Below are 25403 nucleotides of genomic sequence, written 5' to 3'. Positions count from 1 at the left end.
ACTTGGAGCCTTTGTGCAAAGAAATTCTTAACGTACTTTTATCTATTTACCTCGGTAATTGCCTTTTCGGAGGGTTGGCTTATTTGACGTTAAAGCATCTTAGCTAATTTATCATCATGTTATTCGTACTTACTAAAACGTGAATATTATGGAAATATGTAAACTTAGTTTGATTTTCGGTTTAAGGTGAACCACAACAGGCGCATATTTTTTTTTACTAATTAAAATACTGATGCCGTGAATAGAAAGAGTCGGTTGCATTGGCCGTATCGGTAGAGGTTACAGTCTGACTCTCTGATGACGTTTTTAGCATTGCAAAGGCGCGCTCGGTGCGATTCTCATGCATTCGCATTTTCAGTACTGAAAGATGCAATCTGTGCGCCGCGGGCAGGTCTTATCGTGGTATGCGATTATCTTAAAGTTATTCGAAAATCAAAACCCATAATATTATTCTCAACAAAATAAGCAGGAGTGGCAGGAGTAAATAAATTGTGCTTATGTCGAACAGAAATTCAAAGAATTGTTTTTTGCTTCGAGTCGTTTTTATTCTTGTAGCAGGTAAGCTCTAATAACCTAGTAAAAAGTTTAATCAGTAATCACATCGATGCTTGTTACACCAGTTAAACTCATTAAAAATTGAAATCATGCTGCAGCTATAATTTTAAGACTCTCTAGCCACGAGGGTAGCAATTAAAACAATTTGCAATACACAACTAACGAGGTTGCTTTTCATCTAATAACGTTGAAACTTTTGTAACAAGACATTTTATTTTTCATGATGGTTTATATGTAGCTTATCGTGTCCCAAAACTAAGTTGCAGTAATTTTCTAAAAATCTCCCATTCATCACACATCAAATATTTACTACTGAAAAACGAAATGTACGAAACCGATGTAAACTTTTATTAAACTTTTATTAAAATTTGTAGACTTAGTCGAAACCTATTTTCTGTGTTTTTTTTATTGCATGATAGGCTAGCGCTAGACGACAGTAATTATTATACAAAAATGAAGCGTGCTTGCTTACCTATAGCAGGTAGGATGTAATAATTACATGATATGTTATTTTCATTTCCTAATAATTTTGTGTATTAAAAAAAATCGAAACAAATAAAATAAATCTAACACGAGTATCTGCCTGAGTAGAGGATAGCGCTGATATTTAGGTACTCGTAGGTAGGCACATAGCTAGAATCCGTTATAAAGTTCAATAGTGTCTTGGTCTTTACCAGAATGACCTAGAGTGAGGGAACTCTGGGTATACTCCTAAGTCGACAATATGTCAAATATTAGGCTATGGTGACGGCAAATCAAAGAAAAATAGGGCTACATTAGAGCTACCTTCGTCAATTAGTGTACTATGAACTAACATTTTTTTTAATAATAAAATATTACAATAAAACTTAAAGCTAGCCTTATCTAATTACTATACAAATCATGCCCGCGTGGAATGGTGCCAAGAATACTAGCTGCATTTCCGCGCTGGACAGCCAGGCTGATCCGTTGCGCAAAAAATGAGCCAGCCCTTCTGTCACCCGATGAGGCTATTGAACGCGGTGAAATGTCTCGTAAAATTTTTTGAGTACTAAGACTCCATTCCCCAGGGTGTCCCCGCCAACCGAACAAAAATGAAACTCTCAATAAGAGAGGCATACGTCTTGCGCCGTTTGCTGTTTTCAGCCATTTCTGCTGCGGCTTCCGGTCTTGATACTAACATTTGAACATTATCTGACGACTGCCAGTGAGGTCGAAGCCTCGACGTTTTGTGAAGTTCCTACTGTCGTGAACTGTGTCTTTACCAATGGTCTTTACTCACTTTAGCTACCGTGGATCAGGTGTCACGTCACAGCAGCTAGTTCACTGTCACAGCTGACTAACCGAGATAAAAATAGCTGACACCGAAGATAAGTATAGCGTATCGTGTCGTTAACGTGCTTCTTTGTTACTCTTTTATAAATAAACATTTTTATCTTACAAATACAATAAGTAGGTATTATTATGTCAAATTGTGATTAAAGATAAGAAGATAAAGTAGGTATGAGATAATATCGAGCATGTTATTATAATTTTATTAGTGCGTAGAGTTCAGAATTTGATACTTATGAAAAATATTTGCTACTAGATGATGCCCGCGACTTCGTCCGCGTGGACTTAGGATTTTTTAAATCTTTTTTCCCAGGAAATCTTTGATTTAGGTACTATCTCTAATTCCGTGATGTGGCTCATAACTCGCCGTCACTCGTTCCCATTTCGCTTCATACAAAAGTAGTTTTGTTCTTATTTGAAATAAACCAATCAAACTCGATTAATTTTTTTTTGAAATTAATACCTATATGACGTCTGTGGTTTGCCAGATTTTAACTAGATCAATATTAAAGGTAGGTAACGAAGTCTAAACATCCTCAGAAGTTTTCTATAGTCATTAACTCATTAGTAGTCATATTCATTAGTAATGAGTCATTACTAATGAATATTGACTACCAATAACTCCTATTGCGGCAAATGTAAGAAGATTCAAAAAAATAACTCAAAATTAAAAAAAACTACCGACACAATTAAAAAAAAATCTCTATAAGAAAACTAGAAGAGCTGATAACTTTCAAACGGCTGAACCGATTTTCTTCGGTTATAGCTAAGAACACTCTCGAGTCTCGATCAAGCGGTTCATTCGTTTAGGAGCTACGATGCCACAGACAGATACACAGATACACACGTCAAACTTATAACACCCTTCTTTTTGGGTCGGGGGTTAATAAAACGGACCACCTCAAGAAGACACATCATACCTACCTGTCTCATTTTTCGTAACTTTACAGAAGTCAAATTTCGGACTTCTTTCTGAAAAAAAACATTTTTTTTTTATGATTACTGAGAATGCCATCAATCATCGCCATCATGATCAACACCTCTGGTAGGCCCCTATGATTAGAACATAGCCGCCACGCCGCGCTTGCCTAGTGCAAATTGGCAGACTTCACATACCTTTTTTTTTTTGAGAATATGAAGAAATGTCAGAAATGCAGGTTTCCTGACGATTATTTCCTTCGCCGTTTAAGCAAGTGTTACCTATTTAATTGCTTAAAACGCACATAGCTCCGAAAAGTTAGAGGAGTACAGAATATGATTGTACCTAACTCAAAATCGCTAAAAAGTGAGTTACGATGTTTTTCCTTGCAGGTGTCCGAAATATAGCTGTATAATAATAGGCGCCTATAGACTAAAGAGTTGTTGAATAATATATTTTTTTTTAAAATTAATACCTACTTAATCAATCATTATTTATTACTTAACCCTAAACTCGCCTCTACCTACTCTATCTCTATCTTAATCTAAGATAATATTATAATGTTGAGAAAAGCATTGTAGAGCTAGATTAACTAGGAAAAATAAACAATAATAAGTTAGATATATTTGTATCTTTTACCTATATTAGATGATCATGAACCAGATGTCGACGAGAGAAACTGCCACGAGGGTATCAGCTATAGAGACTCAACCATGTCTTCGCTTTCAAAGAATTATCTGGCTGTCCTTCATGTCCAGTCTTAAACTTACATTAAAACGATTCACTCAGCCTTTATAATCCACGATCACAGTAACAGTTATACGAAATCACACACAAAAACAGCAATATCTGAGCTACTTTCACTTAAAACACCGCACCAAAATACACCTTCTAACCTGGCATGATTATTGCAACTCACTAAATTCACTGTGGCTGGTCATCTAGATTTTCCGAGTTTATAAGTAAAAATTGTGCACTACAACGCGTTTGCTAGGTTCTGAGACGTTTTTGTACTTGTTTTTAATAGCAAAGAGAGAGTTTTCTGTCATCTGTTTTGTTTACAATGGGTAGCAAAGTGCGCGGTAACAATGTATTAGGTCCGCGTCAGCCGGCGAACGGCTGCCTTATGCCGAGCCCGAGAATCATGCCAAACAGAATGCCCCGAGTCTCGAACTGTGGTCCGACTCCGTAGACCGTCCGCACAGCGCAAAACCCGTTCACTTACGACATTTTACCTCTGCCTGCAAGCAATTTCCCCGAAGTATTCCGAACCGAGACGAAGCGGTTACCGCCAAACACAGCCGCCAAATCATTTATTTTCCTTCGCTGCTCATGTAGACAGACAGCTTGTAAGGACCAAGTGACAGAGCGAAGAGAAACTACTAAGTGGAACTACAAGTTTTCATAATCGCGCGTGCAATATTATATCAAACATTGGACCACCTTTGCTAGTATTTGTTACTTATATGATTTCATATTAAAAACATGTATATAGGTAAACATTTGCAATTGCAGATACTTTAACAAAAAACTAATTTAAGTACCTAAATCAATCCTATATCGACCGCGACAATTTTATATTCCTTGCCTTTACCTTTTTTGTGTAAAAGTATAATTATTTATTAGGGGAGGGGGAATGTTGTTTTAACACCAGGTTGTGGCATCCCTAAAAGTAACCCTGCCAATTGCCCTGAAGATAGCAGGGCAATTTTATTGCATGGCAGGCATACCTACTTTGAGTTTACGTTGTACCTTTAAATATGACCCCTGCCCTCGTCATCAGTTTATCGCAGATGTAAGATGGATTGCCAGTTTTCACTTTTGAAAACGCCGAACAGTGAACTGGCAAGGAGCAACACCTTCTAGTCGTTATTTTTCAACGACTAGGTATATTTATTTAAATACGATAGATGTAAGATTTCCTAGATAAAGAGATCTGGGAGAAATGCTGAAACAGAATCTTGCACACGTATTCTAATCTAGACCCTTAGGAAGAGATCTAGAAAGCGCACGTCACGTAGACTTTGATACGACTTAAAACCGAGTTAAAACGAGATAGGTTTATGTAGATATATAAATCTGTCTCGCTTTAGTCTGAGCAAATTCAAAGTAGATAAGGTTTATAAGATCTCAGCCATAGTAATTCAGCTTCGATAAAGCAGATTTTCAACCAGACGAATACTTCCTTAATGGTATTGAGTTCTGTTAATACAAATCACAGTTACGCCCACTCTTTGCTTTTAGCACCTAGGGTCGAGACGTTTGCCTTTTACATGTCCTATTCATAAACCTATCTAAAAGGCTAGGTAGGTAGATATAGTACGCGACAGGTTGAGTTGGCAATTAGGGTATGAAGCGGGGCGTCCCTACCCCGATTGCCATCTCAACCTGTCGAGCACTACCTAAGTGGCGCAAAATCGATAAATTCATTTGGCAATATTTATCCGCACTTCCTCAATCAGTGTTTTAATGAGTACAGACGTTGCAGCTAACGAAACTTCCCTAGATTTATCTCGGGCCTGAGGGTCTGGACGGACGAACTACTAATTAAGCCTGCAAGACGACTGAAAATTGCAGTGCTAGTATGAACACAATGTGAACCATCATGGACGCAAACTGCGCAGTCGGAAGTTATTCAACTTCCAAAAAGGAATAGCCAAATCCCTTTTCAATTCGGCGAATATCTTTGTCAACTTCACAAACTATAATTTTGCAGTCGGCTTGAAGTACAATTATGCAAACCGTCTATATCCTAACTAGATAGGTACTCGTTTTTTAAGAACTAAAAAAACTATAGGTACTTATTACAATAAGACGTGTATAGAAAAGCTTTTTGTTAGTAAGTATATTTCTTTGTACAACTGTCTAGAACTTTATGCAATTATGCACGATTCTATATTTAATAGGTCGCATGCATCGGTAGGTACATCACACTAATATTATAAAGGAGAAAGTTTGCATGTGTGTGTGTGTGTGTGTGTGTGTGTGTGTGTGTGTGTGTATGTTTGTTACTCCTTCACGCAAAAACTACTGGACGGATTGGGCTGTTTAGAATGGAGATAGATTATACCCTGGATTAGCACATAGGCTACTTTTTATCCCGGAAAATCAAAGAGTTCCCACGGGAATTTTAAAAACCTACATCCACGCGAACGAAGTCGCGGGTATCAGCTAGTACTATAATATACATATTATTGTTTACCTACTACAAGCCAGTAAAATATCACTCGATTTCACCACTTGACCGATTAAGTACGTAGTAAACTACTAAATAATCTTAAGACAGTTACGATAACTCCATATTTTTATCTATATGATAGCCAAGAATTTAATTCATGTTTCAACTCCTAATAGGGTGTAAATAAGTACCTATATATATGTCGAGTGTTTATTATAAAGTAAATATTTTTAATAAATTACTAATTAAAATATTTCCTACATCAAAGACGACATTTTGCGTTTCCACTGTAAAAATAGGAAGGGACTGGGAAGGTCACCGTGTTCACGACGAGGTCTGCTTTTACTTCTTCGCCCACAGGAGACATACCACGGCTCTGTAGTCTGTACCTAGATTGCAACATGTCCAGCAGGCTCAGTTGTGTTCTGTAGGGGGAGAGCACTGATGCCTATAACGCCTATAACACAGGCGTTTAACTTATTTTAGGCACCGTGGCTCAACCTAATTATTGGATGTATTCATTTGAGGCAATAAATGATTTATTTATTTATTTATTGTATGAATGCCGCGTACACATCGGCTTATTTATTAAACACCAGCTGATGCCCGTGACTTCGTTCGCGTGGATATAGGTTTTTAAAAATCCTATGGGAAAGTAGTCTATGTGTTAATCTATGGTATTATCAAATCCGTAAAGTAGTTTTTGCGTTAAAGAGTAACAAACATATACACATACATACACACAAACTTTCGCCTTTATAATATTAGTGTGATAGGAAAATTTTTGACAATGAGATGGAAAGGCCAATGACGATGATATTATTATACTTGTACTTTTTATAAATATCATGTAGGTAGGTACCTACGTCACTTATTTTTTGTGGTTAAGTTGAAAATAGGTACCTATCTACCAAATGAGGAAAACTGTTTTTGTCAAAGCAGGAAACACAAATTGTAAAATTGAGTAATGAAGATTTGTATGTTCATTGCATTATACATAATTTGCTTTAGGTAGTTACCTACAAAAATACCTATTGGGTTGAACTATTTAACAAAACCACATACTTGATTAATAGACAGGCAAGACAAAGGATGGTTGTGCTTGTGACTATATGACAGTGCTAGCTACTAGCTAGTCTGTGGCCAAGTTTTTATCCCGGCTAGATAACATTTGATCCGATGTGTCATAATATGACTCTTCATTATGAGTTATACAAGGTTGCAGCCTAAAAGAAACGGACGGGTTAAAGAGATATCACGAGTCCGGATCCTGGTTTTATCTTATCATCGACATGAATAGATTTCGTCTAAGGAAGCTTCCTTAGACGAAACCTTAGACCTGTTGGTTTTTTTTAATAACACAAACAATTTAACATTTTGACATGGTTTCCTAATACCTACCTTAAGCCTTGTCGCCTTGTCTGGCTGCTCCATATTCCTCTAGTAAATTAAACAGCGGTTAATTCGCCTCATCGATTTACAGTAAATAGATATCTCTTCATCACAATCATCATCAATTGATCGCTTGCTCACTACTCATTATTGAATACGGATCCTCTAAGAATGAGAAGGGTCTTGCAAATTTTGGGTAAGGTCTGACGAAATCACAAACACAATCTTTATGATAAATTATTACACTTTTATTTCATATTTAAATTTATTAACTTTTACATTTGTGTCAAATAAATGTTGTTCCTCTTACGTTAGTATGTTTTCGAATGTCGTCGTTTTAAAACCACTCTTACAGGTAACCTCTCCACGTTTATTAGCCACTCCCCTTTTTATCTTATCGTTATCGGCCAATCCAAATTGTACAATGAATAAACTTAGTGACTAATATACAAATCATCAAGCTCGTTTAACAAATCATCTAAGTAATAAAGATGTTTTCATCTTATATATTGATTACAAATATTATCCTTTATTATGCTACAATTCATCAACTAGAAACTATAAGAATTTTATATACAGTACGTTTATCGATCAGATGTTGAACAACTTCAGCCAATCAATGACGCCTTCTAATATGATGTTATGATTTGTTATGATTTGAGTGGCGCCAACTATCTAATCAGTAACTTCTACACGTTTATAGATAATTAATATGGGCCAAGCTTACAGCTCGGCCATCCTGTTTTAAGCGAGTCTCATCGCTTTTAAAAAAAAAAAAAAATTAAAACTTAAGTAACATGTAAACTTCACAACCAAAATGACAAAGACTTAGTTCAACAAAACAAAAAAAAAATTAAGATAGTAATTAATTAAATTAATATTCTTGCTAACCTTAACTAGAAGGAATATACAGTTTTATTGATACATTGGTATTGATTATGATTGCAACTTAATTTTAGAGCACTCGCAGCAACCCTTTCCATCCGATATAATTAGAAAATAGCAGATAAACTCAATTCAATTCCAAACTATTTACCCTCGCAACTTTACCTGCCAGTCTACAGTAGCACTCAAATTTAGCCTTTAATCTAAAATTCATTTTTCTGTTCTCTTCCGCTAATATTAAAATAAAAAGATGCAGACACTCTAAATTTATAAATAATTTTTCAAAAATCATAAAGATATCAAAAATTGCGAGACCAGTAGCAACTAAAGGAGGCCTCCATTTAATCAAAGAAGGTAGGTACATGCATAAAGTCCGAAGTATCAATTATAACTCACAAGCCAATATTTTACAGGAACACTCAATAGAGATTTGGGGATGAGCATGTAAAACTAATTACTAAAAACTACTTTAAAGGGTTTCAAGTATCTCAAAATAAATTGTTAAAAGTTCTGTTCCAACTAGACTCTCCTTCCCACTAAAGAATTATATAAGAAAACTGATGAACTATATTATATAAGTCAATTATACAAATTCAAAATATGTCTATTTGTTAGGAAAATACTATTAAAGTCCGTACATACACGCATCACTTTAAAGCTAAATCTCATAAATATGGTACACAAAACGAACATACCTATTATGCTACAATTACATAAAGCTAGGACTAATTATGGTATGTAAACTACCTAGCTCTACTACATAATGTACTTGCCGAAACTCATACTGGAGGAAAAATCTTTTACAAAGTTTAAAGTTTAATCAAATAGTGTCAAACACCATAGATATCTTAGCTAGATGTAGGTATAGTTTGTTAACGAATATAACGTTTTTTGACTTTTTATAATATTGTATAGTCACCATACCTTTAAAGATTATGTTTTCTTCTATATTTATATTTAGAATCGGGAGCGATTCTTAATATGAATATGTGTAAGTGAACTTCTTGTCCTTTTGATAAAATAAACTCTCTAAACTTAAAGTTAATCGCCGCCAGTTCTCGATTTAAATCACAAAACATTTTCATACACTTTCAACGCAATAGTTTTACGCACATATTTTCTTCTTCCCTTCTTATTGGAAAATCGCGGATTCCGAGCCTTGGCGCGTCTCTCTTCTACCGGGATACATATATGATTGTCCTTATTTCCCTCCAGATCCAAATTTTTAATGACCCCTATCCTAGGGTCCTTTCCCTCCAGATCCAAATTTTTAATGACCCTTATCCTAGGGTCCACCTCCTTCCTCCTATAGGACTTTTTGTCCATAGCCCGTAACCTCGGGGCTTTTCCATCCTTTCCTTCCTTGGGACTTTGTGTCCCTGACCCATACCTAGTTTTGGGTCTTTCTTTCCCTCATTTGTTCATTTCCAACATCCTTGGATCCTGCAAACATAAAACACTTTGAGTAGACCGTTCATTTAATTTTGTTTCATAAGCATCCATCATAATACAATCCGACCTAAGAGAAGTAATTTTACTTGGTAACCTAGAAAACCTATTACCATTATTATAATTTAGTTTTCTCCAGTTCCGTACCCCTCGAAGGGTGCCTACGAGACCCTATTTTCTAAACCTCTGCTCTCCGTCCGTCTGTCCGTCTGCACGTGCGTCACGGCCCGAACCGCGAACGGCGTATCGTGAACCGTGATAGATAGAGAGTTGAAAGGAACGTGATTACGGATGTATGAAAATCCTATGCCTGGTTGCTTCCAATTCAAACTTTTTCTTTTAATGCAGATTACGCTTCCCATATTTCTTACAATTACCTATTGTTTTTTTTTCTAGCAAAATCCACATTCTGAAGTACTAATGGACAATGTTAAACAAACGCCAGGGTACAGTAGTTGCGTCACTTGTGCCTCTTAACCATATAATATCTACATGCAAAAAGAATCTTTGATTTATAATTTCACATGATACTTATATATTTTATTTTAGCCATAATATGCACCATATGGCGTACTTTTCGTTTCGAGTAACATAAGCAGAACTACCAAATTCGACCCTGGGAACGACACAGTCGCGACTCGCCGCCGAATGATACCTATTAGTTTATCATTAATTCCTTTTCATAGAGAAAAGCGATATCAACATAATAGCAGGAAAAAAAAATGAAATAAATATTCCGTTCGATACATCTCTATTCTCTACGACACCAAGATCTCTATCACAAGCTGATCGATCATAAAGATTAGAAGAAAGTAGGTACCTTATACATTATTTTATATGTTAATCGTAATGACCCGCATCTGTTCGATTTCCCTTTATTCGTTTCGTAAAAGATTCATCCTCGTACGTCCATCATCATCATCATCGTTATCTACATCGTCATCATCATAAGGTCACTGTTGAACATAAACCTTCCCTAGTAAGCACCACACGTACTGTCCTCAGCCTTCCTCATTCAACCCCTGGTTCCTATTGATACAAACCACTAAACCCCCCCCCCATCAAATGTGTACCTATCTACATCCATCCATCATACCCAAATGCCGTGCTGGTTGATGTGATGAGCGACAAAGTGTTAACCTCTTCAATACGTCATGGAACTGTAGGAATAGCCATGGAAGACCTCCAAACCGAACGTTGATATTTTGTGTAAGTGGTCCCACGAGTCAAAAAAAAAATATTCTTGTCCATAAAGGAACAAGCCACGATATAGATTCTTCTATCGGAACTTAAATATTCCAATCACTGCATGCATTCCAACTAATCAGTTTGCTACTGTATATTTGAAGTTGATAATAAATAAAAATGTTAGCTTAATTAAATTCCTATGATAATTCGATTTTTGGTGCATCAACCAGCTTCACCTATTATGTAAAATTAAATGTATATATTTTTTTTTTTTTTAATTACCGGCTGTACATTTTAAACTAACCTAAGCAAAATATACTTTCTTACTAATAACTTAATCTTAAAAATTTTCAAGAGGATCCTTCCGCCTCAAATTAACTCAATGATAAAAATGAACAGGAAACTTTAAATGTTGTAAAATCCAGCCAATGCTTCGTACCTTGCTTTATTAATCCAATAGGTACTTCTTTGGATTTTGTCAAAACAAAATACTTTTACTTGTTGAGTGTATAATAAATAAATAATGTAATAAATCAATTAACTGTTAAAGCTAATAACTTTTACAGAAAGCGAACCTCATGATATCTCTTATGAGTTTTAAGCGTAAAATTACCACGCCGAAAACAAAACATGAGCTGACAGTATTCTTATTTGATATACGTAATCCAGTAATACTATATCTATCTACATAATTCGTAAATATGTATGTATAGTTTGTAAGTTACTATTTCACTTTATGCTGTTTCAATCCTTTAAGTTATTATTTTTATCTTTGTCTCATTTTTTTAGTTTAGCCTCATTCTATTTTTAAACTTACTATTTCGCTATAATATTTACAAGTAACCTCATCGAAGACTACACGGTCTTCTGATAACCCAACAAGCATTTATCCAACAGCTATCGCTTTCACCCGAACGGAGGTTCCCTGAAATATACTGAGATAACAATACCTAGTTGACACATGGATGTACAAGAGCGGCAACAAGCTATGACCCCCTCTAGTCATAACTATCTTTATGATTGTAACATTTCAAACAGTGAAAGTATGTATAAACGATTTCGTCCATAGGACATGCGCTCTAAAGAATGTTAATATAATTATCAGCAACTAAAAGCTTGAAGAAACTAATAGGTACAACTTGTCTTTGAAGTATGAAAATATGCACATTTATCAAGTATACCAGTTCATCAAACATTAAAGTACGCATTTATAAAATGATAACTCATTTATTAATCAAGATAACTACCTGTTTATCAAACCTACCCTACCAAATATAAATAACTACTCACCAAATGTAATACTTTATAACTTAAGTAAAAATATGAAACAAATGTGCATCAACCACATACATACACTCTTCAAATTCATCCATTTATCAAAATGTTATATAATATAACCATTCACCAAATCCATTATATACTTAGTTCATTAAATAGTTTAGTCAAACTTTACTCCACTTGCCACGATTGCAAATTTTCAAACCAACCAGTTTAAACCACTGTGCCTCCAAAATAATCAGCCGCAAACATTGCAGCTCATCTCACTTGATAATGCATCCCTCCCTCAGAAAAACAGGCATTAGGAATGTCTTTCCAAGACGCGCGAGAGACAGCCACCGTGGCTTTTCGCGAGATTTAATCCAAATTGAACTAATGCCTAAATAAACAATTTAATTAGAGGGCGATTGCTTTTGCAACCTCTAACCGTCCAATCAAACACCGAAAGTATTCAATAATCCGAGACGTAAATAAAAACCCGTCAGAACACCGTATTTATAAAAAAAAAGACAAGAAAAAGATTCCTCCTCGCAATAGATCGCGTGACATCTAACAAGTGAATTATCGACTTTATTACACAACTTATCCTCAACATGTTTTACATCATTTCCTACAATTGAAATCTTTCTATTTTAAATACCCTGACTACAACTTCATAATCCAACCAAAAATCACACTAGATTTATCCCTCGGTCCCACATCTTTAATGCTTTTTTTTTCTGTTTGGGTAACTAAAACAAAAAAATATATATACTCATGTTATAAAACGTTGTCAAAGCTTTCCTGAACGCGCTAAATAAGCAAAAACATAAAATCAGGCGAAATGCCAGACCAGCCGAAAAACCTTCAATGCTTAATCAGCCTAAAAAAAAAAAAAATTATGATCAATATTCATATTATTATCATGAGATACTACCGGCGCTCCTAAGCGAAATTTATAAGGCACCGCATTTCGATTTTATCAAACAGACTGATCAATTTCGAGAGCACAACAAACGTGGTTTCCTGAGAGTTTTGTTAACTAAATGCATATCGAAACTGAACTATCGCGAAGCGAGTCAAGCGAGCGTGAATTTTTTTTTTTAAATATATTTCTGGGATAATGTCATGCCACAAACGCGAGCGTAGTGCAAAGATATTTGCCTAAAATTTCTTTCGTACAACAAAGAAAATAGTATTTTGGTAGTGGGTACTTATTATCGCGCCCTGCCCTAAGGGCAGTACTGTAGGTATATTACCATTAAAAAAAAAACTTACTCTAATTTTAATAGAACATTTGCCAGGAATTTAACCCGCCAAGCGATGTTAATCCAATAAAAACAAAATCATATTGCATTTAAATGCGGCAGTACACAGTTAATTGCGTGAATACAGGTAAAAAAAACCCCGCTGCTCATATACTATACCTACCTACTACTCGTAGTACTCAAATTATTGTGCCAGTATTAAAAGTAAATTAGCTGTTATCTAGCGTGGTAGACTACGGCCTAAACCCTTCTCATTCTGTGAGGAGACACTTGTTGCTCAGTAGTGGGCCGGCCATGGGTTGTTCATGGTGAGCTGTTGTCAACAAAGTTATGTTTGAAACTCAAACATTACGCGTTTCAAGTGGTAAAAATAGATAAATGAAAACATTTCTCCTCACTTTTGTAAAAAAAAACACTTATTTATGCACCCCGTATTTAAAACTATCTGACTACCTACCTACCATAATTTTAAATTTAGTTAAAGAATAACCAGATAAGATAAACCTACTTTTACACCCATTTTAGGATTTATATTTCTCAAAATGCTCAATTTATTAACCCTGGTCATTATTACTTTATTACAACGGATCACCTTCATTTTTATCAATTAACATTTTATATCCCCAATCATTTAGTAACCATTACAAGTAGAGACGGATTATTTCACTGGCAGGCGTAAAACGAAAAGCTATTTCATGTAACTTTTTCTACCTTATCCCAAAGCGGTTTACAAAAAATAATAATTTCACAAAACAACATTCAAGATGCCCAATGAGTGCTGTGTGATAATATCGCGTCACTGTGTGCTAGAAAAAGGAAAACATCTATCTATACAATGAATGCAGCAAACGATTGAACCTAAATCCAGAAATTCACCTTCCGTAAAACAAAACCACTATGTGAAAATAAATCCCTATCGTAACTCTTAACCAAACTAATTCGGCACACGATTACAAGTGTGAAGATTGAAATACCACGTTCCGTGAGATATTCACCTGTGAAATCATTTAATGAGAAATAAAACCCCGGCAGGACATAGTAGATACATCCTGAAAACTATTTAAAAGTAACAATAACGCCCATCATTAAGTAAACCACACTTTTTATATTGTTTAACACTATGTTCACTATCTATTCCATTGTACCCACGATACAGGATAACCTAGTGCGGGTACCACCAGACACAGGAAAATTGTACAAGACTGTATTTTGTAAATAAACATTTTTCATTTTTCATTGTAAAATAAGCCTTCTAAATACCTCAACGTTATTTAAACCACAATTTGAAGGTCGATCGCATTTGTATAACCAATATACAAGATGAATTATAAAAATGTGGGTAATTCTAGGTATCATAACGTTATATAATTTCCATTCCAACTCGGAGCAAAGCTTTTTAACAAAATGATAACTAAATGTAGAACAAACAAAACGAAAACCCACACAAATAAAAAAAAAATTACCATTAATAGGTATCAATAAAAATAAAATCATGGAAAGATCCTACCCGTTTATCCAGAAATCCTTTGATGCCATGACTAGGTACTTTGATATATTGAGGCCCAAATATTGGCCTTGTGCTCCAAAATGTCTGTGGTCTACTAGACCTCCACTTCTTTCTCGTTCCTCTGTATATTTCCACTTGTTTCTCTGAGTCGTGAGCGTGACAAGAAAATATTATATTTTCTTGATGTCCCTCTTCTGACCTTTTGGGTAAGGTCTGACGAAATCACAAACACAATCTTTATGATAAATTATTACACTTTTATTTCATATTTAAATTTATTAACTTTTACATTTGTGTCAAATAAATGTTGTTCCTCTTACGTTAGTATGTTTTCGAATGTCGTCGTTTTAAAACCACTCTTACAGGTAACCTCTCCACGTTTATTAGCCACTCCCCTTTTTATCTTATCGTTATCGGCCAATCCAAATTGTACAATGAATAAACTTAGTGACTAATATACAAATCATCAAGCTCGTTTAACAAATCATCTAAGTAATAAAGATGTTTTCATCTTATATATTGATTACAAATATTATCCTTTATTATGCTACAATTCATCAACTAGAAACTATAAGAATTTTATATACAGTACGTTTATCGATCAGATGTTGAACAACTTCAGCCAATCAATGACGCCTTCTAATATGATGTTATGATTTGTTATGATTTGAGTGGCGCCAACTATCTAATCAGTAACTTCTACACGTTTATAGATAATTAATATGGGCCAAGCTTACACAAATTAGCAGACATCACAAAACTTTGAGAATATTATGGAGAACTCTCATGAATGCAGGTTTCCTCTCGATGTTTTCCTTTACCGCTGAAGCAAGTGATACGTACCTACATAATTGTTTAATACTCGTAACTCCAAAAACTTAGAGGTGCGTGCCCGGGCGGGATTGAACCCCGGACCCACCGACTACGAGACCGACGACGTCTTCACCATTGGGCTATTACAGCTTATAATAATACGTAGGTATAGCGTTTTACTTATCTAAATATATAAAAGGAAAAGCTGACTGACTGACTGACTGATCTATCAACGCACATCTCAAGCTACTGGATGGATCGGGCTGAAAGGATGATGAGCCAAGTTGGCCGGCATCACTACCCATATTATAGACTAGCTGATGCCCGCAGCTTCGCCCGCGTGGATTGGTCAGATCCCCTGCAGCATCAGGATTGAGGAGTTGGACTCCAAATTTTTTATGAAACAATGTCGCAAAGTTTCTCTATCGATTAAAAAAAAAATTACGCAAATCGGTTCAGAAATCTCGGAGATTTCGGTGTACATAGGTAGAAAAACACAACCCCCTTTTAAAAAAGTCGGTTAAAAAAGTAGCCTATGTTACGCCCTGGTCAATCCTCAACTTGTCTGTGAAAATCTCGTCAAAATCGGTTCAGCCGTTCCGGAGATTAGCCTTTTCAAACAGACAGACAGACAGACAGACAGACAAAAATTTTAAAAACGTGTTATTCAGTGTTGGTATCGTTCAAATAACCATATGAGCTTAATATGAGGTAGTTATTTCGAAATTACAGACAGACACTCCAATTTTATTTATTAGTATAGATATGAAAGTGTGTTTGATTTTGTTTGTTAGTTTATTGGTTTGTTAGTTTGTCCTTCATTCACGTCGCAACAGGGCAACGGATTGATTTTTTGTATGGGAATAGTTAAAGACCTGGAATGTGACATAAACTACTTTTTATCTCGGAAAATCTAGAGTTCCTACGAGATTTTTAATAGGTACTTAACCTAAATCCACGCGGACGAAGTCGCGGGCATCAGCTAGTATCCAATAATAATAATAATAATAATCCTTTATTTGCATAATGTGTGTTACAAGATGTTGGTAATTATTACATAGTTCAAACACATTAGCCGTATCGGCGTACAAATATTTTGAATGTTAATTATAAATGAAGTGATATAATCATTATTTCATAAAAACTACTTGCCCATTAAATGAAAGCTTATATATCATAAGCCTAAATTTGTATTATGGGCAGAACGCAGTAAACAACCAGAGTAAAAGAAATATCACCCCTGCAAGTAGGTACCTACCACTTCGATTCGACTGCACATTTTATGACCCGGCGAATTCCTGAGATTCATTATTATCATTTAGTTTCATTCAGTAACTGTATGTTCGTATGATATAACAAGCAATAAACTAACAGATATAAGAACTCTATTGATTATATCAGGCCAGGCTCCACACTAAAATGCCCATCATCCTTTGGCATGCAGATGCCAGATAGCAATAAGTAGACAACTAAGGGTTTTTGAAGATTCAAACCCTAAAGGGATAAAAAAGGGCTTTGGTCCACACTGACTAGGTCGCGGGTATAAACTAGTTTAATAATATAATCTGACAACAACTGACGACAGATTAAATAAAGTAATTATGCCTTTTATAAGATACGTATATGTCGTTGACTTTGATAAACTAAATGTCTCAACTCACAAAATTTACAATCTCGTTGAGTGAGGTCAAAGACACATTATGAAAACATCAAAATCGATTTGTGTACTTTTAAAACACTCGACTTTTCGACTCAACTCGAATTTAGCCTTTAAAACTCTATTTGAGTTTTTTTGAAAGCCTTTAACTTAATATTAACTCGTACCTACTTGTAACCCCCCGTCCACACACTGCCCGTGTGGCATGGGAAGGAGCGAGGAACGGAGGCAGAGACGTAGTGTGGCCGCGTTACTGGCATGTTCCTCGTTCATGCCCATCGCTCCCTATTTTGTCGGTAAGTATGCAATAGCGCGCAAGCTGCCACAGTTTCGACGTCCATCGCGTTGCAAAGGCAAGCGACCTAGTGCGGCGGCGCGGCGTTGCGATTAATTGCGCGAGTAGAGCAGTGTGTGGACGCACAGTAAGACAAAAAATACATAATACGAGTAAGTAGGTACCTACCATAATTAATTAATTACTTTTTGGTAATATTCCGTTGTAGGCTGGTTTATATTTAAATAGAGATCAATTGATCTGAATTATTGTTTTCGAATATTGGTTTTCCATTTACGTCAATCGACAGGTTTTTTTAAAGAGCTATATAGATATTTGTATGTGTCATTCATAGGTGGATAAAAGGGGTACTTAAATATAATAATATGTCAAATTGCGCGCAGGATCACAAACGTCACTTGCAGTAAGCGAACCGTAGCTTGGCGGTCAGAGCGTCGGGTGCGAACCCCAGAAGACGCAGGTTTGAATCCTGCCGGTACTACAGTTTTTAATATGTACTTATGTATTCTAAAATTATGTATTTAGAAATTTCCTTGAAGTGTAGGTAAAAACACTATCATAAAAAATATTAATGTCTAAAAATTTGATAAATCTATGCCCTAAACACGGAAAATAACTTTGCCAAGAGAAGGCTAGCCGCTCCTTAATTCGATTCTACATTAGCACAATAGCCGATTTTATCTGAATATAATAACGAAATAACAACTAGGAACCAGGTGGTTGGCAGTAGGCAGTCACCTACTTTCTGATAAAGTACTTACCTATCTTTGCAATCTCTTGACGGAATTGAGATTTGTAGTTAGTAGAGCGCATAGATAAATAGCTAGGTACAATATTGCCGATAGGATTATTTTTTCAATACTATAATTATTGTAAATGCGAAAGTGTGTCTGTCTGCCCGTCTGTCTGCTACCTTTTCACGGCCCAACAGTTTAACTGATTCTGACGAAAGGTTCAGGGTTAGCTTATATCCCAGGAACAGACATAGGCTACTTTTTGTCCCGGAAAATCAAAGAGTTCCCACGGGATTCCCAAAAACCCAACCGCTAAACCGATTTGTATGAAATTTGGTACCGAGGTAGCTCGCGTCCCTGTAATTGACGTGGGCAAATTTTTATCCCGGAAAATCAAACAGTTCTCACAGGATCTTTAAAAATCTAAATCCACGCGGACGAAGTCGCGGGCATCCTCTAGTATTTTATATTTATAACGGAAAACTAGGTATCGGTAGGTGTTTATATATGTACCTATAAAAATGGACAATGAATATTGGTAGGAATGGCTTGTATATACCACGAAAAAATTATATAAGTCTATGGTAAGTATATACTTACCGCACTAACCACCAATCATACACCCAAGTCATACACTTGACACCAATACGCCTTTGAACAAGATGTCATATTGGCGTCATTATGGGTACCTAATTAGGTAGGTACGTAACTTGCGTCAATTATATAAAAAGTTAAGTGCAAGGTACGGTCGCAAAAACAACTAGTCTCACACTACGATGGCCAATACCAATCGAGTAAATATTAGGTCTCTAGGTATATTTATTCGGTTATCAGATGAGTGTAAATAGCCTGAGAATGGCCAATTCTGGAACTTTTAAGTTCGGCAACTATGATTATTGGTTACCTCATATTTTCTCATCTGTCTTGGCTCTTATGTTTCCTACTCTCTATGTATGTAGAATTCGTTCGGTTAAGTGAAGAAATCAAAAAAATATTATTTCATTAAGCAAACAATAAAATAATGGCATCATTATTCAATAAATAAATTAATAATTTTAAATCCGTATCTAAAAAATACGTACTAATAAATTTTTAACAAGAATCTGACAATAATGTTTCATTAAGAGTTTAAGTATGTAATTACCCTTATGAGAACTGAAAAAAAAAAACATAAATATTTATTTCATCAATGTAATTTTATGTACTTAGTCATTGTTTAGGTATGCGTTTCTGCCATCTGATAGGGAGATCACTAATGCCGTTGCGAAAGAACTTTGTGAAACAGGACTCAATGAATGTTTCACATTTTGCCCATTATCCTTTAATTTTGGGTCCAGCCTGACGAAAATCCTTTAAAGAACTTAACTCGGTTCGAACGGAGTTAAGTCGAGAAGAATACTGACGTGTCCATATTAAAAATCTCCTGTTGGAGTAGGTATTTATACATCCATGTTCCTGTTTTTATTTTATGCAATAGTAGTTAGGTAACTGCTACATAATATTGTGTACCAGTTCAGTATTATCAGTCATTAGACGATTCAAAAGTACTTGTAAAAGTTTATTAAAAAAACTAGTTTATTCTATTTAAAATTGGTTAGAAACTGTGTTATTAAAATCATACGTATTATTATTTTGTCTTATTTAATATACTTAATAATAATTAAAAATAATTCTGTCTCCTTTATCAGGAAAAACCATAGACATACGATTTTTCGCTACGCTCAAAGACTGACAAAGCGAGGGAGCGAGAGTAGTTAGATAAGATACACTGCCGCGAGCGAAAGCGAGATAGCGAAACAAGATGCCGATAATTATTACTTATTATATTTTTATACTAATTGTTTATAATCATTATTTCATCATTTGTTGTTTGAAAATTAGGCTATTGGAAGCTTAGATGATAGGTTTCCCTTAAGACTTATCATCAAATTACATTGCTAAATGAAGAATTTTTGGATATTTTGTGTAAAATTTAAAAACGTTTGTTTACGATAGGGATTGACAAAGTAATGACGTCACAAGTATCGATAGTCGATAATCGTGTCTACCGGTAGGTTTGATGTGATACGTTTCATGTGATGTATGTAAAATACAATATAAAACACTAGGTACTTTCCAATAAAAGAAAAGAACGAAATAAATATTTTCACTAATTTTTATTTTATTTAGCGTGACTTAGATTTCATATACAGGGTTAAGGGTAACCCGTACATTACTGTATTTAAGTGCTTATCGGGGAGGTCATTAGCTATGAATTGAGCGCCATATATACTATTTATTTTTATTAACTTGTCACTTAGACATTATATCAGAGTGTTATTGTAATTAATCAAATCAAATTTACTTGCACCCTTTAAAAAAATAAAGGTGGAAAACCAACAAATTCCGGTAATTTATATGAAAATCCCTAAAATTGCTCTATTTCTCAAAAAAAGATTTTTTTAAAACGTCTTTTAATAGTTTTCTATCGAAATATCAATAAAAAATGTTATAAGGGGTTAAAATAACTATAAGTATCTCAGAATTCATTAATAAATTATTTATATAAAATATTAAAGTCATTTCATTAATAAATAATAATCTGTTACCTAGCTTTAGCTTTGTTACTATTTGTGTATTTGAAATGTATTTGATTTTTTAAGATTATAAGATGCTTTTTACTTCACTTTGTTAAACTAACTCATTAGTGTCCTATGATTTCGCCATTAAAACTATCGATAATACAAATGCTAAAGTCAGGACAACTCTATTTCACGCACACATTTACGTTTCATTTTTTGTAACACCGTTAATCTGTCACTGTTAGTCTTGTAAGTCTTTGGGAAAAACAGTCATCTCCTAATAGAAAGAGAGCCAGATTGAAGGATTATATTAAATTATAAAAGCTGCAAGTTTCTCCGCGTATTGTCTCCAACACAGGGAAGAACGATCAGTGACTATGAAGTTTGGATCATGGTGGCTTTGGGAGATAACAGGTAACAAAGGTGTAAAAAATCTTACCTCAAAATATAAAGTGTAATTTTTTTTAATATTTTCTTCGGAATAGCATAAGAAATCATGTCCTGCATTGCCAGACACTAATTTAGAAACGAGGCAGACACCCCTAAAGTTTTGAAGTCCATAAAATTATATCGCGTTTTCTTTAATTTTTTTTCTTTACATTGAACATTTTGATAATTTTTTCTTTTACTAAGTATACCTAAGCTAAAACTTGTAAAACAATTTTTACACGTAGTTGACAGTCGCTCTTGCAAAATAATAAAATACCTAAGTATGTAGTAGTTATTGGCTCTTTACAGCGTAGATATTTTATTTACTCACTTTTTGTATATGCAGAATCAGGCTTACATAAGCACGTGCGCTTGTTTTTTACAGGGACACAAGCACACTCACCGCACTCTTCATAAACCAGATTTCAACATTTTAACACTTATTTCCATTGCAACACATCGCAAGAAAAAACATACACAGCATAACGTGCAGTTGTATGTACACGACCAGGCTGACAGCTTTCGCTCAAGCTGTGTAAACACTGTTCACTTTAGCTCGCACAGAAAAACACTAGATGATGAGATTTCACTTGGTCTTTTCCACTAGACTTGGTTTGTCGTAATAAATGGTATGATCAATGATTGTTTCGTTGATTCGTAGGTGTCCTATGCGTATGCGCAAACGCTGCGCGATCGGTACTCGGTACGCGTGGCACAGTATTACTGAGCCAGACTGGTTAACACTTTACTTTACAGTCGATATCATCGGCGGCCAACCGCGACCGCATCGCTGGCATCAAGTGGTGGGACTGGAAGGCTGTCTCTGAACCGGCCGACCGATGCTAGTGAGATGGATGCCCTAGAAATGGAAATTCGTAAAACGCCTCAATCACTTTCGCCATCAGGCGCCCCATTAATTAACTCGATTTATACTAATGAAATAGTCAATAAAACTGTTAATGAAACACATCTTTACCTTAATGAAATATTAATGACCATCCCGCGCTCTGCTCAACTAAATCCTTTCATAAAAGGTTGTCTGTATGAGATCGATTTAGCAATAAGACCGCGTTTGCACATTTATGTCCCTATATGCCTAGTTTCTTCTGTATCTTGTAATTTGTTCTTGTATAGGTGTAGTTAATATGTGTGTGCAATAAAGATTTATTAAAAAAAAAATTCGTTGTAGCTAATAGGTAGAGCTAGATGGACTGACGACAATCAAAGTCTGAGGAAGTCTGAAAAACCGTGGGAGAATTCTTCAAGAGCCCTGTCCGAGCAATGGACCATTCATCAGTTGACATGGTACCAACTCATGTGATGGTACTTTATATAGGTACCTCCCTATACTTAGTTGATTCTTAAGTATATATACCTACTTAATTAGTAAGTACATAAGTTAAATGAATTGTACATAGATGTAGGTACCTACCTACATACCGACCTACAGAAACTACTTACAAGAGCTTTCTTAGAATTAATTCATGGCTATAAATTATAACACGCTTGCCTAAGCCAGTAAACAAGCAATTAAGTTAGATACAAATCTTATTTTATACTTGTGGTTTTCCTCACGAGTAAAATATGTCCTTGCTATTTTAATGAGCGAGTTAATCCACGCAAGTATTTTATTATTAGGTCAATACCTGTGTACCCATAATCTATATTCGTTATTGGATATGTGACTACTAAGTAAGTGCCTAGATACTATAACTAGATCTAAATCTTACTACCTGCCTGTAAATAATAAATCGGCACGGTACATAAATGAACTATAGATAGGTAATACTTACCTATTTAAGTACTGTAAGTACAACAAAACAAAATTACTAGAAAGTGTTCAATTTTCGTATAAAGTTATCATTTATTTACTTACTTCTATGAAACATATTGATACATAGGTACTTACCTAAACTTATTATTATCTACCTATACTTTTTCGCTTGTAATGTATTATGTATCAAGTGACCATTTAGGTACCCCGCCATGAGAAAACTTGTACATTTTTAACCCCCGACCCAAAAAGAGGGGTGTTATAAGTTTGACGTGTGTAGGTAACTGTGTATCTGTGCATCTGTGTATCTGTCTGTGGCATCGTAGCTCCTAAACTAATGAACCGATTTTAATTTAGTTTTTTTTGTTTGAAAGGTGGCTTGATCGAGAGTGTTCTGAGTATAATCCAAGAAAATCGGTTCAGCCGTTTGAAAGTTATCAGCTCTTTTCTAGTTACTGTACTAGAACCTTCACTTGTCGGGGGTGTTATAAATTTTTAATTTACACTTGTTAGTCAATGTTTCCATGTATTTTCCACATGATCACTTACTATGGATATGTTAGATACTTAGGAATAGGATACCTAGGTAAGTATATATTATATTTATAATAAATACTTACACGTGTTACGAGTATGACGAAGTCCCACTTTTTTTTGTAATAATTACTTACCTACTGTATGTAATTGTTAAGTATTTAACTTTGAAAATAAATGACGTCTATCTACAGCTAGTTAACTAGACAGTAATAAATATATTATATATTATACACACAATCCATAAGATACTACAAATTTTTGTCAGACAGTCGCAAAATATGAGTACCTAGGTAGCGTAGGTGTTTATACCTCCACATTCTCAAGAAATCATCCCTGTCTTTGACTGTAGATAATACCCATTTATAAACGATAACACAAGGTTCTATGTATTCATAAGAATACATAGGAAGACTACGTTTTCTTAAGTTAATAAAGATTTATTTATACTTACCTATACCTACTTGTGACGGGAAAAAACGCGGGAGTTTAAGATATTTAAAGGTCTTCTGCTCAAAGCGACAAAGAATTGCAAGCGGCCGTTGAAGACAAAGATTCTGCGTTTGTGCATAGGTAATAAGTATTTTTATAAAACTTCAATCTGAAAAAAGTCTCCTTATATGCATAAGGAGACTTTTTTCAGATTGAAGGTTTCACTTTGTTTACTAATTCATAGTTAGGTTCAACATCATTATCAACTCATCACCAGCTCATTGCTGACTCTGCTGGATGGGTCTGGCTATAATTCACCATGGTGCAGCTGGCCAAGTGCAGGTCAGCAGCTTTCTCACATCCTTGAGAGTATTATGGAGAACTTTCAAGCATACAGGTTTTCTCACGTTTGGTTTCCTTCATCGTAAACTAGTGATAAGTATTTGATAGATAGATAGAAACTTTATTGCACACAAAACATGAAATAGGTAATCAAGACGAAACAAAGAAACTAAAAACAATTGTATGGAAAGGCGGCCTTATTACTCAGAGCAATCTCGGCCCTTCGAAAAGTTAGGGTTTCGTGCCCGGGATCAAACATCTGGCCCTTCGATTAGTAGGCCGACGTCTTAACCACAAGGCTATTATCGCTCAGGCCTGATCATTATATTATATTTCCGACATGTTTTTCCCCTGTTAACTCGAATGTTCATGGTGATCTTCCAGCAGACGTTAGCCTCCAGTGTGCGCTACATTACCTTCGAGGCGACGTTTTCACAGACTGACGTCATGGGATTTTACGAACCCGCAATTTATGAGCGAGATTACAACAAACGATACTAATATAATGCAATTAATTTATGAGAAACGTTTACACGCAAGTAGGTAGGTAGGTAGTAGGCACCTAATATCTAGATGCCTGAGCATTTTCATTTTTCGTGGAAAAGACCATAACACACCTATTAAGTACGTATACATAAATTTATCTATTAAGTATATCAAAATGTGTACAATGATATCAATTTGAAAGCCATTTACTTTGTCTCTCTCGTAGGAAAGTTTCACTTACATTCATAAACTTGGCTGCTGTTGTATTGTGCCTTTTATATCTAGCAGTTCCGTGGGGCTCTGCCGAAATTGCGCTACATGGCTAACTAAGTATAACAGTTTAATATGTACCTACTGGTAGCCCCACCAGAACCTGGATCCTAACTTCCATCGGTTCTTCGAACTATTTTAGGCCTAGGCCACTAATCACTACTAAT

The 25403-nt window shown here is 35.2% G+C and overlaps 1 protein-coding gene across 8 annotated transcripts in view; it reads right to left on the bottom strand.

Annotated features, from left to right (window-relative positions):
• Positions 1–22312, bottom strand: part of LOC123880990 (diacylglycerol lipase-beta) — an 88261-nt gene extending 65949 nt beyond the window's left edge. For 2 of the 8 annotated variants that reach the window (XR_006799387.1, XM_045929483.1), the window contains exon 1: positions 3425–4334. The gene's annotated coding sequence lies outside the window, so the exon portion shown is untranslated. Of the gene's footprint in view, positions 1–3424; positions 4335–21729 lie in introns of those variants that run through there. The other 6 variants (XM_045929486.1, XM_045929489.1, XM_045929484.1 and 3 more) reach the window with 5 other exon arrangements.
• Between the last annotated feature and the right edge of the window lie 3091 nt (positions 22313–25403).

This window comes from Maniola jurtina, chromosome 3 (assembly GCF_905333055.1).
Source record: "Maniola jurtina chromosome 3, ilManJurt1.1, whole genome shotgun sequence".
Classification (NCBI taxonomy): Eukaryota; Metazoa; Arthropoda; class Insecta; order Lepidoptera; family Nymphalidae; genus Maniola; species Maniola jurtina.
Note: the sequence above shows the minus strand (reverse complement) of the source record. Positions and strands in the feature narration are given on the sequence as shown.